Genomic DNA, 12,601 nt, shown 5'->3' on the forward strand with positions numbered 1-12,601 from the left:
CTTCTCCTCACATCCCCCCTCCCTCTCCTCCACCTCCTCCTCCTCCTCCCTCTCTCGCTCCCTCTCTCTCTCGCTTACTTTTGGTTTGCCCTCCTTCCCTGCTTCTAAAAATAGACACACCATCCATTTCCTCAGCCCCAGCACTGTCTCTGGCTGACTGTTTTGATGGAGCGAGAAAAACAGATGCAGAAGAAATAGGGAAGAGGAAGGAGACTCAGACACAGATAAAGGAGGGGTGATGAGAGAGAGAGAGAGAGAGAGAGGGAGAGAGGAAGAGAAGAAAACAACAAAACAAACAAACAAAGTGGAGACAGGTTTATTTTTTCCACATTTTTTTTCATCTTATAAGACGCCATTTCTAAAAATGTCTCATTGTAAATGAACACAGTCAGCCACTGTAATTTTGGTAAAATGTGCCAAAATGAATGATTCCTTCTAAAAACAAAAATGGAAAAAGGACTGCAGAGCTGTAAACATGTTGTGTAAAGTTTGTGACATACATCATGCAGATAATCTGATCAGATGGGTACGTTTGCTCTGTGTATGCATGTGTGTGTGTTTATGCGTGTGCGTGTGTGTGCACATAATGCAAACAACACATTGCAGTGATCATGGGAGCACTGACTTATGGAAACCCGTCTCATGATTCACATGAGTCAACAGTTCCCCTCTGCAGATACATTTCTGACTCTTTAGACCTTTAAAAATTGAAATGCTTTTTACACCTGATTGAGTTTTCATAGACCGTGTTTTATTGTGTTATTATGTTTTATTATGTTTCATTAATACTCAGTGGCATGCACTAGCAGACTGCAGTTTACAGAAACAAAGACTCAGAGCCCACCAGGAAACAGTCTGAATTTCTGGTTAAAAACACATTTAGACACTCGTCCAAAAACACTTTAGCTTGTCTTAAACTGGACTATTTGAAAAAAAGAGCATTTTGAGGATTTGGAGCAGACATAAAGAGAGTTACGTAAACAAAAACAGTGTCTCCTCTGCAGTTCGTGGTAAACGGGGCTGCTATTTGTCACTTGGGTAAAGACTTCAAAACTGGGTCGCAGGTGGTGGGATGCACACAATACTTTTCATTTCTCCTAATCAGACTTTCATTGCTGCTAAAATTGAATTGATTTCCTTTTAATCTAGAAGCCTCTTTTATAGTTTATTTGGGTCGTTCATCTTAAACGATAATATTCTGCTGGGCAAACTTCTTGCTTGTAAAGAGGATTCAGTTTTTGTCGGTGTTGAAAACACGCAGTTCTTTGAATCTTTGGGCTGAAGGAAGGACAATACTCGGTGTATCAATGCTCAATCAACAATCATTTATTTCCATACAATTCAACAGTCAGAGCATTACAACGTCCGGACGGGAGAGATGCTACCAGAGGGTCAGGCACATGTCTCAAAATGGTGACGGGTTGCTCAGCTTTTTATAGTCTCTAGTGGCCCCCAGCTAGTCGTAAAAGCCAAAACATCACATTTTTTCTCTGTTACAGCGCCTAAGTTATGACCTCGGCAGTTGTTTCTCTGCTTTCTGTAAGGTGGGGGTGTGGAATGTGGTCTATCTATCTCCCCTGTCTTTAGACACAGAGTCTCCTGCTTACAACCTTCTCTTCATGATTCAACAATTTAAGCATGTCAAGAAAACAGTGTAACACATTCCCAGCAGATCAAGGATACAGAGTGATGCACATTTATCTAATGAACTAATATGTGAATATGTTCTGTTAACTCAAAAGTATAATGAGAACTAAACTACATACAGATCCCACACTCTATTTTAAAGGGTATAATATGATCTACAGCAGTATTCTAATTCAACTACTTTGATTACATATATAAGGTAACATATAATAACAGAATAATATCACAATACCCTCTTTTGATCTCTCATTAAAGAGATCACTAATAACAAGCACTTCAGCGTTGCAAGGTCCAGGTTTTCTTGATCCTGAGGCCCTCTGTCCCCCTTTAACGGGTGGACCATATGTGGGATGACCTCTGTGTTCACGCAGTTCAGATGCAAGCAAAGTTAGATTTACAACCATAACAGCAGTTACAGATGACTCTCCCATCACTCCCCAATTCTCCCACAGCTTTATTTTGGTGCTCCAGTTTTCCACTCCCATTTTAATGCCCCCTTATACCTTTCAAATGTACTTAGACTAGAACCTCTGTCTAAGGAGCTTTTAACCTTTATTTTTATTGCTGCAGCTACCAGTGTCTTCCAGTTGGGTGATTCTCAGCTTCTTTCTTCGACCTCCGGGGTTAGACCACCCTTTAGTCATTGCACAGTTCTGGGGATTATTCTACCCCGATTTCAAACAAGGATCTGTGTGTTTTGGGTTCACCGGCGTGTCCCCCTTTTTGCCAAGAGCCTCTCGAACCTCGTTGGTCTGGTGTTCCTGGTTTTCGCCAACCCCTTCATGGTTATTGCTGTGTTTGTGGGATCCATCTTCTCCAGGAGCCCAAACGTCATGACACTTGACCCCAGTTGCTGTCTCGGCAGTCCCTACATCTGTCCCTGCTGTGAAGGGTCCTCACATCTCCGGGTCCCCGTCTGGTGTCTGTTCCTTTCTCTGCAAGAGACAGAAAACCAAAACACCTCTCTCCCTAGCCTTGATAATCTAATATTGTTATCCATTGTTCTTCTAATGATTCAAATTTGGTTTAAAATATTATGTTCAGGACCTATTCTAATCATAATCTATGTGTGTGTAAAAGAAATCAAAAATTTGTGAACCCTTTCTAAGTCTAACACATTATAAGCTTAAGTTTTACCATAGCTAATTTATTAAACACAAAAATAAACTCATAGAAATTTTCATATCACCATTGTTTGATGTTCGGACCCAACTTCCCCCTTTTTGACACACTCCCATGTGTCAATTCATTGGAGCGTTGCTCCAGCCTTGTCATCCCTGAGGATCTTCGATCCCGAAAATGTCCCTTCTCCTCATGTAATAAAGTCCGTCATCCTTCCATGCCCCGGTAACTGGTCCATCCAGAGCTGTAACATTTTGAAATGTACATACAACAAGCCAAACCACACCTTGGTCACACCAACCCCTTTCTGCCCTGAAGATGTCCAACACCATCTTAGTCTGGACCAGGGTTGTAATAGTTTTGCAATTTTCATCAGTTTTAATCAGTTTTTACCAATTCTTTGCTAGTTTAGTGTAGTTTTTATTTTCTGAAAATCCTTAGTTTCAATTTAGTTTTATTTGTGTTTTGCAAAAATTAAGTGTAACAAAATCCCAGTTCCATCATATCAGTCATACTCTTCTGGTTATCCTTGGGTGTTGAGACTAATAACTATTAACTCTTGCCGCACCGAGTGGTCCTAATTTTGGTTCAAGTGAATTGATAACCTTTTGAAGGCGATTGTTTCACACCTTTATTTAGATGTCCCAGTCCTGTTGTCTCGGGATACATCACGCTGCCTTATCTGGGATTAGCTGTTTTCTAGGGATGCGGGTTGAGTGGGTGAGCTCTTCAAGGAGGGGGAGTGTGCTCCCCCTGATGAGGTCTTCTAGGTAAGCTAGGTTAACCTTCTTGTGTGGGCTTTTCAAGTGCACTTTAAGGTTAGTGGGACTTTTAGTTTTATAAATGTCCCTCATGACCCCCTGATGACCCAGTATTTCATTTTTGCACACTGTAGTACACATTTTAGTTTTTGCTTGTAGCTCGCATACTCTACTTGCCACTCCTCTAATTCCTGATGTTTCTTAGAGAGGGCAACAGTACCTTTAAAATTATATCACATGTGTGGGGGTGTGGCCTTGCCAATTGTTTTGCCCACCTTTTCAAAATGGCTGGCGTGCCCACAAGCACATTTCATGGAAAAAGAAAGGTAAGCTTGATATTTACATTTAAAATGTTTTGTTAAACTCAGATTTTTATTTTATTCTTTTTGCAAGTACCCCTCCTCGGTGGCGAGAAACTGTTGGTGTGGTCAAGTGGGTGCTCTAGAAACAAACGCTCAGGACAGAACAGTTATCAGTCATGTACTTCCTACAAATTTTGCATATGTTTTATTTCATATTGATCCTCTGAGTGTAATGGTACATTTTAATTTGAATTTATCCAAACTAAACACAATATTTTCTTTATTTACTTTGCTCTTGTTCTTTTGCAGTACCACATCCTATCAAATGTCCCTGTCGATTATATTCTACATTTAATAACTTACTATTTCAAGTGAGAACCTAAATCATGTGGACCAATGTTTATTATTGCATATCTCTATTCTGAATGTGGCCAGTCATTCATAGGTATTGTTCAATTTTGGCGATTTTCCTCTATAACATTTAATTGACTTTTTACAGTGGCCTGCTATGGTTAATAATAACATATTCCAGTCATGAGTGGTATCAAAAGTCTTCTCCACTGTAGCATTTGGCATTCCCAATAATATAACATGATACCTTAATCAAAACACAGCTAATATAGCACAGTTTTCTTAATGCAAACATCAGTAACTCAAAATCAGCAACCACAGTGTTAAGTCTGCAGTTCATACTTATGTGAAGCTAGAGTCTCCTCCTCCAGTCTCTCTTATCCTCCTGCTCCTGAAAAAACAAAACAAAACAAAGCGAAGCATCCACCCTTCTCTTGTCGGCTGGGTGAATTGTTTATGAATTGTTTATTGGCATTTACTAATCCTAAAGTGGGTGCAGTCATTGTCTCAGTATCAAGTTAGTCAAAACTTTTAGTCGTCAGTCCATCACAGTCCATTCACATGCATACCTCCATACACATTCATACCAGATGTTGCTGATAATGGAGTCTCACGCGCAACCTATTCGAGCATCCATCACCAGCAAGTTGACGTCATCATTTTAAAGGAAAACAATTCCTTGTTGTTTTTTGGGCCGGATTGACTCGGTGCAATCCTTTTAGATCAGTGTTCCCTATAAGTGAATTTCTCCCAAGCCAATTACAATCATGGAGAAGCACACTTTGCAACTGTTTACAGTAATAATATTTTATAGCGCTTTAAATTTCAATCTTTCAGGCCTGGTTTAAAGAGCTGATTGTTAAATCATAAACTCACAAAATATCAACATATCCCCACCGGTGGATCACACCTCTCAGATGTTTTTTCTCCAGTGCACTGTAACAAAAACGAAAACAGACATAACCAACAAATTACTACTAAAATAACACAAACTAGGGCCCGTTGCAGACATGTCCAAGCATAAAACTATCCCTCTCTCGCTTACGAGAAAGAACACAAGCCAAAGCTCACTGATAAAATCAAGCTAGCGCTAAACAAAACCAAACAATCAACCAGAAATTCACAGGAACATTTTGCTTCCTGCCGGGACAATATTGTGTGGGAATGAGAACCTCAGGTGCCGTAACACCTTTTGTTCCTCCTTGAATTAAAACTCAATCACAGAAAATGCCGTACTCCAACCTAAAACTTACACTATTAATTCATCAATTTCACTCTGTGCCACTGTTCCTCATCAGGGCTGTGTGAAGCACAGCAAAGAATTCAGTCAAGGCCTTGAGCCATAAACAGACATCACGCACAGACATTGTTTTCATAACCAAACTTTTTTAGACCTTATTAACTCTACATAAATGCCTTCTAGGTGACATATAACACATTCTAAGTAATCAATGGTAATCAATGGAAATCAATGGCTCCTCATAAAAATTATGCATTGGGATGTTTGTGTGCAGCATTTTGCATATCAGCATAAGCAAAGCATTCTTCATTGCATCAGCGTGTATGTGTGTGTGCGTGTGGATCACTCTTCATTGCACAAGCGTGTGCATGTGTATGTGTGCATCACTTCTCAGTGAATCAACATTCCCGTGTGTGTGTGTGTGTGTGTGTGTGTGTGTGTGTGTGTGTGTGTGTGTGTGTGTGTGTGTGTGTGTGTTTGTGTTCATCACTTTCCTGTTCTGGTGTTCTGGGTAAACCACGGCCTGAAGCATGCCCTGGGGTCCTGCCCCCCTCCTTTTTCAGTTTGTTTGCGACCATTGCTGCTGCTGCTGCTCAAAATTCAGTCCGTCCTGGTTCTGACCCCAATTGGGGCAGTCCTTTCTCCAGTGTCGATGTTCACCGCAGGTGAAACCTGCATCTTCTTCTGTGTTTTTGTCCATTCTGAGGTGCCTTCTGTCCTCAGTTACTCCTCTTGTCTCGGTCACGCCCTTTTTCGCCACCCGATCATCCGTGTTGGTCCATCCCTGTCCTGCACAGTGTGAATGCAAAGTTATCAAGGTCAGCATTCTTTCGCTCGGCCTTACTTTTCATTCGGGCTTGGCGGGCGTCTCGTCACAGCTCTGTCAGCTGACGCAGTCTGGGAATTTTCCCCCGTGTAGTGAAACGGGCCTTAGGTTTAGTGCTCTCCGTCTCGGCTGCATGAGATCACATTCCTGCAGGTCTGTTGACATTCTCAGGTCGTTGTTGTGGGTCCAGCTGTTGCAGCATTTGGTCAGTGTCACGTATGGGGGAGAGCAGGAGTCCAGTCAGCCTCGGCTTTCAGGGCCGGCAAAGCAGCCTGTAATTAAATATGTATAGAAAAAACAAAAACAAAACAAAACAAAAACAAACAAAAAACAAAAACAAACGAACAGGAAAATGTTGTTGTGTTGGCTGTGTTATTCAGAGGGGAGGCAATGGGGCCAGGCCCTGTGTCAGCCTTCTCTCCCCCTTTTTTTGTTTTTTGTCTCCCGATATAATCAACTCCTAACCCACCAAGTTGACAGGACAACACCGGTATATGTTAAAATTCTTAAGATCATGTTTAAAAGCCCAAAAAAGGAACTTTCTTTCATTCAGTAATCACTTTTATTAATCAATCAACAGAAAACATGTCACAATTTGAATCTTTTAACCACTAAATTTGTTGCGTCTTGCCTGGTTGGTTAGACCAGTGTTCCTTTTTTTTTTTTTTTTTTTTTTTGTTAAATTGTTGTCCTGCAACCCAGAGGGTTTCTTTGTCAGTAATGTATAGACTTCATCATTTAAGTATGTTAATTTTTCTTTAACCTTGCTGGAAAATCTTCACGTGTTCATGAGTGTAAGCTGTTTCTTCATTGCGTGTATGTGCATTTGTATAAAAGCAGGTTAATTTTATCTTTTCTCAAACTAGGCGTTACCTTAAAAGGAGCCTTTCTCTCAGATTTCTCTGCTTGTGTGTGTTTTTGTTTCACCTTTTTGTTGTGATGCTCCGGACGCCTTCCCAACCTCCACAAGTCCGTTGGCCCTAATTTTATGTGTTAAAACTTCTCTTAATTTCTCCTCTAATTCTCTCCTCGCTGCTGTCTGTTTCACAGCTGCTGATTCGTGCTGGGTGTGGTTCCCATTACCTATAATTTTGCTTCGGCCGCTGTGCTTGTGGGGGCAGTTGGTCCAGGTCCGCAGCTTCCTGTATTAACACACTAAGAGATTTATTTTAATTTCATTTTCATCACTTTTAAACAGATAAGCAGGCAACCCGCCTACCTTGACAGCGTAAACTGTACGCCAGTCTCCCAACACATTCCTCTCTGTACTCCTCCATAATTCTCCACTGCACACCTCTTACTATCTCTCCTTTTTATTTTTATTACACCACAGAGTAATACACCCAATTATGCCCGTCTATCTCTATGTGGCTCCAAATTCCCTCTTTATTTTAATTTCACACTCGTCAGGGGACAGGCACACAACAATTTCAACCACTGAAACGAGGAATTCAACCTTTTTATATTTCTTTACTAATCTAGACTCAACGTTTGTTCGCAAAATGTGTCTTGTTCTAGTCCGGAAATAAATGTGAACCCGTGATTACACGGCCGTTCCAGTGTTATTTCCGTGGCTATGCGGGGGCCCTCACCTCCCCAAGTCACCACCTCAGCACCCGGACAACGCCGGTCCTGGCCACGCGTCCACGGACAGGAGGGTCGCTACTCCATAGGCAAAGTTCCACAGGTACACTAGGCATCAACCTTTGATCCTAAAATGTGTATTTGCTCTAATGTCCTCCTAATCAAACACATTAACCGTCACTGTCACTGTGTTCACGCTTCACACTCCACACAAAACACACTCAGAGCGCGCCTCACTCACACTCTCACTCAGTGCGCGCTTCACCCACAAGACAGCACCCAGAGCGCGCCTCGCAGCTTCACACACACTCTCTCACCCAGAGCGCGCTTTGACACTCACACACACAACACTTTTCCTCAGCGGGAATTTTACACAGAAACCTCTGAGCTCAACTATTAGATCTTCTTAAAGCACACTGCACCATAGACCAAAATACCCCTTTCTCTGCGATTATGACCGCCACCACGGGGCAAAGTCGCATCATAAAAGTGATGCTTGCATCCCCGAAGTTATACCAGACATCATAAACCAGGTTTTGCTCTATGTACTTCTTGGCAAGTAAAATTTTACTTTGTTTTATGACCGCAGCCCTTAAAAAAAAAACTCGACTGACGCCACAAACCACCGTCAAACCTCTGTTCAATGTACTAAAATTAGCACCAACCACTACTGCACTTCACAGCCGCATATCACCGGAACACGGCCGTATCATAAACCAAACCTACGGACGTGTTTCGCTCTCGCGTTGCCAGTGTTTAACCGCACCGTGAAGCCAGCATCTGCTTTTCCTTAAATCAACTTCTATTTCATAGCCGGCAAGAGCCAGGACGTAACCGACACCATAAACAAACTTCAAACCTCGACTTCAATGTACTGAACTAATGGCCGCGTCTTCAGAATAAATTCTAATGTATTATTGCTACAGAAGCCAGTATTAGACAAAATTAAATGTGGAAGGTAAAGTGGCTGCATCTAGTCCAACGTAGTATGTTATTAGTATCTCGGTAGAAGCAGATTACTGCAATCTAGACCAACGTAGTATGTTATTAGTATCTCGGTAGAAGCAGTTTATTTAACACACTGGAATTCAGCCTCAACTTATGTTTTTAGTATCTTGCGCCAAAAACCAGACACCGACAAATTTACTGTGAAAATACATGTGACTCAGCGAACAGATTAATTTGGAAAGCCCAATATGCACATTTGGTATTTGTAATACAACAGGCTGTGCTTACCTTTTTATTTTTGGACCGGTCCTCTGTTCACCTCGCCTCACGATCTCACCAAAGGTCAAATCTACACCTCCTCAGCACACCAAAGATCCGGGTCACACGGCACCAAGTTGTTGAAAACACGCAGTTCTTTGAATCTTTGGGCTGAAGGAAGGACAATACTCGGTGTATCAATGCTCAATCAACAATCATTTATTTCCATACAATTCAACAGTCAGAGCATTACAACGTCCGGACGGGAGAGATGCTACCAGAGGGTCAGGCACATGTCTCAAAATGGTGACGGGTTGCTCAGCTTTTTATAGTCTCTAGTGGCCCCCAGCTAGTCGTAAAAGCCAAAACATCACATTTTTTCTCTGTTACAGCGCCTAAGTTATGACCTCGGCAGTTGTTTCTCTGCTTTCTGTAAGGTGGGGGTGTGGAATGTGGTCTATCTATCTCCCCTGTCTTTAGACACAGAGTCTCCTGCTTACAACCTTCTCTTCATGATTCAACAATTTAAGCATGTCAAGAAAACAGTGTAACACATTCCCAGCAGATCAAGGATACAGAGTGATGCACATTTATCTAATGAACTAATATGTGAATATGTTCTGTTAACTCAAAAGTATAATGAGAACTAAACTACATACAGATCCCACACTCTATTTTAAAGGGTATAATATGATCTACAGCAGTATTCTAATTCAACTACTTTGATTACATATATAAGGTAACATATAATAACAGAATAATATCACATCGGTCAGTTGTGGCCATCTTCCTGATGTACTTCAAGATATTTATTGTCTCATCCTGGACTGTGGTTCTGACACACCAGTCCTCGGCTTTCCTCCTTACCGTACAGTCTCAGGGTGCTGGATTTGGGGTGAACCCTTCTATGCATGGTCAGAAGCTTCCTTATCTTGATATCTTTAGCTTCTCCTCCTTTGGCCAGCTTATTATCCCAGCAGGGTGTCTGATCCCTGGCAGGGCATGGGAGTTGATGAGCAGGATTTTGTTCTTCCCATTCAGTTTACTCCTCAGGACCCAGGTGGTGCACAGGTTGGTGAGTCTGGTTTTGTAGTCTCCAGGGATGGATCTATCTACCAGGAGCTGGTGTTTCACCCCTCTGGTATTCCTACAAATTCTTTGCTCGTGTATTAAATCATGTGCCTCTTCATCTTATCTGCTATGATATCTGTCTTTCTGGTATATCTCTTCAATCGACTGGCTAAGGCTGTAAACGTTAGTGTGGCAGTTTCCAATGCCTCAGGTATAAGCAGCTTGTACTTCTTAGGCGTCACTTTCTTCATTGCATGTTTCTGCAACTCTGATAGTTGTCCCTCTCTGCCACCTTGATCTTGGCCTCTACTATCCTTCTCCATGGAGGCCACTGCTTCTTCTGGCTGTTTATCTTTTTGCCAAGCATCTCTGTGATCACTGCTGCCATGGTGTAGATCAGCTAGTTGGTTTTGGTGATGGTCGCATTATGGATTGTCCATAATGCCGCATTCACATCTTCTAGTAGACCTTCGGAAGGTACTTCACTTTGTCTTGGTAAGTGGATACAGAGGGTCCAAGTTTCCACCTTCGTCATGATCCTGCATTTCAGGTCAGCTCGTCTTGCACTCAGTGCTCCTTCTTTTGTATCTCCCCCGCGACCTGACGTTCTGGCTTTCCCTTGCCGTAGCATTTGTGTTGTATCTCATCAATCTCCAGTTGTGATAGCAGTTCTTTCTTCCGAATGTTGGAACACTAAGTTAGTAGTTGTTTCGTCGTCAGTCTGGATGTCGGGTATTGAAAATTCCATAGGTCACACCTCCTCTTCATGTAACCTCTTCCGTTGGGGTTACTTTTGTAGTAGCATTCCAACAGCCCTGTTCTCATCTCTTGCCACCTTGTGCCTTCTTCTTCCAGTAGCCCACTTCTCATCGCCTGACGAGGACCTTCAATTATCTCTCTCTCACTCACACTTGACAAACCAACATGTATTTAAACAACAATATACCCTTGTGTTTGGGGGAAACACTTCCCCCCTTACAGTATTGATGACTGCACGTGTGTGTGAGGGCGTGTGCTGGAGGCAGCGTGTATAAAATGAGTCACACATCTGCCTATATCAGCCTATAGAAAGATTTCTGTCTTTTTATAGACCTCTAATGAACTAGTCACAAGAAACTAAATTTGCTTCACACACACATGCACACAATGGGGCCTGGCTTGCCTCAGTTACATCACTCAGACTGTTTAATACAAACAGGCACCACACTGACTGCACAAGTTGATGCTTATTTTGCTAATGACAAACACTAGGCACATAAATGACCGAGCTAGTTCTTACAAAAACAGCAGCAAGCAAATTTCTGAAAGAAACAACAAACAAAAGATTATTTTAAGCAACAGCTGTGATGATATCTGTAGCTCTATGTGTGTTTACAGGGAAATAGCTGACTTATCAAGAGCATACCAGAGGCTATTATTCTCAAGCTCCCACTTTCTGATAGCTTTCAACTGTACATGAGCATAATATGATATGATTTGTGTAGTGTAGAACTGGGGTCGCTGTAGCTCAGGAGGTCGAGCAGGTCACCTATTAATCCAGAGGTTGGTGGTTCAACCCAAACCTCAATGCCAAATATCTTTGGGCAAGATGCTAACCCTCAGTTGCTCTCTGATGCCTCTATTGGAGTGTGAATGTTAGATAGTAAGCACTTACATAGAACGAGCATAGAAAAAAGTACTTGGATGAATGAGGCAAGTTGTATAAAGCGCTTGGAGTGCTCAGTTTGAGCAGAAGAGCGCAATATAGGGACCAGTCCTATTCAACATTCAGAACAACTTCCAATTAGCAGCTACATCATGATATTTTTGGATAACAAAATTCAAACTGAAGACAGCTACCTTGTTAGTTAGTCCAAAAATCCAAAATGTAAAATCAACCGCCCATTTCTTTCTCCAAGCTTTACAAAAATTTTGAATTACTTTTTGTGTTTTTTAACCAACATTTGTTAAAGGTTGTGGTTATGATTGCTAAAACCCATGGGCTTTTTACTTACTCTAAAATCTTTTTACAATACAGCTTTGTGCTTTTTAATAAATGTCATTTGAAAAAAAGCAGATCCGTATCTACCACAGTATTAAAGTTTAATACTTATTCATTCAAAAAAGTGAATTGTTCATTCATCTAACAGTTTATATGCAGCTTACAACACTGTGTGACTGGTTACAGATAATGTCAGCACTGTCACAAAGCTGCAAGTCTGGACTTTTAAAGCTGATGTAAAACACATCTATTCAGTCTTGTTTTATGCATATCTTCTCACCATCATTAGCCCCATATTTACAACCACTTGTGTATTCACTAAGAATTAGACAGTCACAGGAGGATGGCTGTGTTTTGCGGCTGAAGGGAGCTTGAATGTGCTGCCTGAGGGATTCTTGGAAATGGTTGGATACAGCAGTTGTCCTCTGAAGGGCAGAGAGTGCAATTTTCCACAGAAAGATGATTATTTCCAAGAAAACGTTGTTTGCAAATTATTGAGAAAAAGAAATC

The 12,601-nt window shown here is 41.6% G+C and overlaps 2 long non-coding RNA genes across 2 annotated transcripts; both read right to left on the minus strand.

Annotated features, from left to right (window-relative positions):
* Positions 1–4,862: 4,862 nt before the first annotated feature.
* LOC146677549 (uncharacterized) lies at positions 4,863–9,797 on the minus strand. The gene is made up of 2 exons (XR_014913828.1): positions 8,992–9,797; positions 4,863–7,705 (listed from the first exon to the last, which is right to left on the minus strand). It is a non-coding gene; the product is annotated as an uncharacterized LOC146677549 (long non-coding RNA).
* LOC146677550 (uncharacterized) lies at positions 7,707–8,977 on the minus strand. Its single transcript, XR_014913826.1, has 2 exons — positions 8,162–8,977; positions 7,707–8,123 (listed from the first exon to the last, which is right to left on the minus strand). It is a non-coding gene; the product is annotated as an uncharacterized LOC146677550 (long non-coding RNA).
* Positions 9,798–12,601: the final 2,804 nt, after the last annotated feature.

This window comes from Rhamphochromis longiceps, linkage group LG2, assembly GCF_057381845.1.
Source record: "Rhamphochromis longiceps isolate RC_006_pf linkage group LG2, R_longiceps_female_GT1.1, whole genome shotgun sequence".
NCBI lineage: Eukaryota > Metazoa > Chordata > Actinopteri > Cichliformes > Cichlidae > Rhamphochromis > Rhamphochromis longiceps.